This window comes from Rhipicephalus sanguineus, chromosome 11, assembly GCF_013339695.2.
Source record: "Rhipicephalus sanguineus isolate Rsan-2018 chromosome 11, BIME_Rsan_1.4, whole genome shotgun sequence".
NCBI lineage: Eukaryota > Metazoa > Arthropoda > Arachnida > Ixodida > Ixodidae > Rhipicephalus > Rhipicephalus sanguineus.
The window spans coordinates 90,649,387-90,654,121 of NC_051186.1; positions in this window are offsets into that span (position 1 = coordinate 90,649,387).

Below are 4,735 nucleotides of genomic sequence, written 5' to 3' on the forward strand. Positions count from 1 at the left end.
CAGCAGAATGTTGTGGCACTTGTTTCATGAAATAATTGATGACTGCAACGCACTTATTCCTGGACCATACTCCGTCTTCAAAGTTGTAGATGCGCTTGGCGCTGTGCAAAAAGTAGTATCAGGAACATCGATTTCGCCCTTCTTTTTAGAGCAACGTTAATGACGTCAAAGCGCACCATTGATTCAAAAGAATGCGACACGTCTGTTAACGCTTTTATAATTTTCTTCGACTTGTTTAGTTAAGCCGGTTCTAGGTTCCGGACAACGGATTTTGAGGATATGTACCTTTTCATTACAAATTTGTCAAAAAGGAAGCAGCGACGATATCCTTTATGTTCACTGAGACCTCCCTCACATGTCAGAAGTCATGCCTCCTCTTGATGAATAATAGTAAGTTTTCGATAGCGTTTAGAAGGAGAAGCCATCCATCAAACTCGTCCGGGAATTACCTTTCAAAGCTGTAAAGTGCTCACTTATCTCAAATTGACCATCTCATACCTCAATATAACCAGATCAATTGGTGACGGAGTGAGCTAAAAACGCTTTATCTGCGTATTCTCTTGCTCCTAAGAACATTCTCTCATGTACCTCAACTCCCAATTTATTTTCTGTTTCCCTATTTAAAGGGTAGCCGACCAAACAAGCCTGGTAATTTCCCCGTCCTTAGTCATATGACTTACTTGTGTCCCTCAGGCTGCTTTTGTAGCTACTGCAAACGAGCCTTCACCGTGTATCTTATGAAAACGTATTCGTAAGAAAGTGACTCATCGTTCGACCTTTGTACTTGTCTCAGAGAATTATTCAACATCACTTCCAGCATCTTATAAAGGTGCACCTATCGTGTACGGCAAAGAGAAGAAAGTGACCACAGGGGTTGATATCCGTGGCGAGTTGTTATATATCCAGCGAAGCCAGCGTATGCATCACCTGTCGTGCTTTCATCAGTGCCACAACCATGTTTCTGCTTTCATGGTGGTATGGGAATGATCTCCAGAAAACACTGTAGATGTTGACCTCTGTGTGGTATCTAGCGGCAGGTCTGTATTTTTCGTGCTTTCATTTCCTTATGGAGGGGCAGGAGGACGAGGTATTCTGTGACACCATAATACTTCCCGTTTTCTTTGTGAAATTTGCCACTGTCCCGTACCATGCGTGGACCTCGCAATGTTTGCGTCTTGGAGTATCAAACTTAGTTGATTTTCTTAGCGTTTTCTTGCCCGACAAGTAAGGCGTGGTAAGAGAGAGACCACGTCTTACTTATACAGCATTGCCTCCAAACATAGGAAACAACGAAAGACGCCCGTTGCACCCGGTGCAGTGGTGCCCCGATGAGCGAGAATTCGTTTCAACTGCAGCGCCGTGTGTGCGTGTTCGTGTGCTTTTCTTGTGTCCCCAGTAATGTAGGGCACAAACAGCGAAACAGCGTCAAGAAGAAGATGAAGAAAAAACGCCAGGCCTGCGCTGAAACCGCAGCACAGTCACAGCGAAAGCTGGAAGAGCGGCGTTTTAGAGCCCGTTAAGCTCTGTTGGGGCTAGAATACAAGTATACAAGAAAGGTACCCACTACGCCATAAATCACAATTTTTGTGAAGTTGGGAAGCGCCTACTAAGCCATTATTCGTCATTCTGCGGAGAAGCGAGGCACCAGCTGCACGTCTGTAAGGCATTATGTGCACTTTGTTGACGCGACTACTGATGACGAAGAATTATGGCTCAGCCCTTTGTAATGGGTTGGAATCTTTAAACGGCCCACCAGTTATGTAATTTGCGTTGGGTAACGCCCGGTCGCTATTTCCCTCTCCCGTCATGCTGTATAACATACTTTGACGTGGGAGAGAAACGGGGGGGCGAAGAACATTACTGAGACCCCGAGGAAATGTATCATGCGCTTATGGGCTTCCTTGGCAACCAATACAAGTGCGCTTGCGAGGAACCCACTACGCTATAAATCATTGTAATTTTACTGAGACCCCGAGGAAGTGGATCATGCGCTTATGGGCTTCCTTGGCAACCAATACAAGTGCACTTGCGAGGAACCCACTACGCTATAAATCATTGTAATTTTTGAGAAGTAGGGCAGCAGGCACTGTGCCATTTTTCGTCATTCTACGGAGAGCGTTGGTACCTGCTAAACGCATGTAAGGCATTATGCGCAATTTGTTGATGCTGTGCCTGATGACGATGAAGAATTATGGCGGAGCCTTTTCCAATGGGTTGGAAGCATTCAACAACCTACTCGTTGCGCAATTCGCATTGTGTGACGTCTGGTTACAGAATTCGCGTTGTGCGACGCTTGGTGCTTATTTTACTCTTCTACCACGCTGTATTGCATATGCTAATAAGGCTCCTTCCCGACATGAAGCCTGTATAGGACCTTTTTGCAAAGCAGTTTCAAGCACAGGCATGGCTCAGAGGTTGAGTACTGGGCTCCCACGCAGAGGGCCCAGGTTCGAACCTCGTTCCATCCTGGAATTTTTTCTTACTTCGAGCGATACTGGTTACGGGCACCGGCGGCGGCGGCGGCGGCGGACAACTACGGCGCCAAAAACGGCCGGTGAAATGATCTCATAACAGCTTTCGCTGTAAAAAGATGAAGCACAACAAGCGGCATGAGCAGGGACTCTATCAGCGGCGCGTAGCTCGTTCGGTAAAAGCATCTGTCAAGTCAGGTAGGTGCAGGCTGCGGTGCCACCCGGTGCCGTTTATTTAATCAACCGCCTCTCGAAGCCCACCCGTAACCACTCTATTCACAAAAAATTCGGCAGATCCCCCGCACTGTGGGAATCGATGTAATGCGAAGCAGCCAGCAAAGAGCTGCATACATCGCCTTGTTTGTCTTTGACCCAAATGAAATCATTCATGCCATGGCATCTAGTCCACCATATATCGCATGTTTCCCATGCACGCATGCATGCACAATCTAGTGTACACCATGCCAATGAAACGCATATTCTGGTATATAAATGCATGACCTGTCGTTTACGTTCATCACGCACTCGTGTCATGCCATACCAATTTTGGTATATATGACGGTAACAAAACGGCCGGAAGCGCACCATGACAGTGGCATGTAAATCATACCGTACATGGCATGCATAACATGATTCGCATGTTAAGACCTCTCATTTATGTTCGTCATACAGTCACATCGCGCAATACCAATTTTGGTGTATATCAAAGGAGCGAAATGGCCGCGAGTGCACCATTAGTAGAGCAGGTAAATCATGCCATACATGCCATGAATATTATGGTTTTTCATGTTACCACCTGTCACTAATGTTCATCATACAGTCACATCGCGCAATACCAGTTGTGGTGTATATCAAGCTATCGAAAGAGCCGCGAATGCACCATGAGCGTGGCATGTAAGTCATGACATACATGGCATGCATGTCATAGTTTTCATGTTACCACCTGTTATTCATGTTCTTCATAAAGTCACATCGCGCAATACCAATTTTGGTGCATATCAATCTAGCGAAACGGCCACGAGTGCGCCATGAGCATGGCATGTATATCATGCCGTACATTTCATGCATGTCATGATTATCATGTTATCACCTTTCATTTACGTTCGTCATACAGTGGCGTCGCGCAATACCAATTTTGGTGTATACCAAGCTAGCGAAACGGCCGGGAATGCACAATGAGCGCGGCATGTAAATCATGACATACATAACCTGCATGTCATGATTTCCATGTTACCACCTCTCATTTGCGTTCGTCATGCAGTCGCGTGGCGCAGTACCAATTTTGGTGTGTCAAGCAAGCGAAACGGCACGAGTGCGTCATGAGCGTGATATGTAAATCAGGTCGTACATGACATGCATGTCATGATTTTCATGTTACCACGTCTCACTTACGTTCGTCATACAGGCGTGTTGCGTAACACCAATTTTGGTGTATATCACGCAAGCGAAACGGACGCGAATGCACCATGAGCGTGGCATGTTAAATCATCACATACATGACAAGCATGTCATGGTTTTCATCTTACCAACTGTCATTCATATTCTTCATACAGTCACATCGCGCAATACCAATTTTGGTGTATATCAATCTACTGAAACTGCCGCTAGCGCATCATGAGCGTGGCATGTAAATCAGGTCGTACATGACTTGCATGTCATGATTTTCATGTTACCGCGTCTCACTTACGTTCGTCATACAGTCTTGTCGCGTAACACCAGTTTTGGTGTATATCACGCAAGCGAAACGGACGCGAATGCACCATGAGCGTGGCATGTACATCATGACATACATGTCATGGATGTCATGGCTTTCGTGCTACCACCTGTTATTCATGTTCTTCATAAAGTCACATCGCACAATACCAATTTTGGTGTATATCAATCTAGCGAAACGGCCGCGAGTGCGCCATGACCGTGGCATGTAAATCATGTCATACATGACATGCATATCATGATTTTCATGTTACTACGCGTCAGTTATGTTCATCATACAGAAATGTCTCGTCATACCAGTTTTCGTATGTGTCCCTTCATTTAAACGGCCGCGAGCGCCCCGAGACCATGTCATGTAAATCATGCTGCACATGACATGCGCGTCATGATTTGCATGTTAGGACCTGTCATTATGTTCGTCATTAACATTTGTCACGCCGTACCAATTTTGGTATATATGAAATACAACGGAACGGCCGCAAGAGTCCAAAGGCCATGGAATGTAAGTCATGCAGTTCATGACATGCGTGTCATGATTTTCATAATATGAC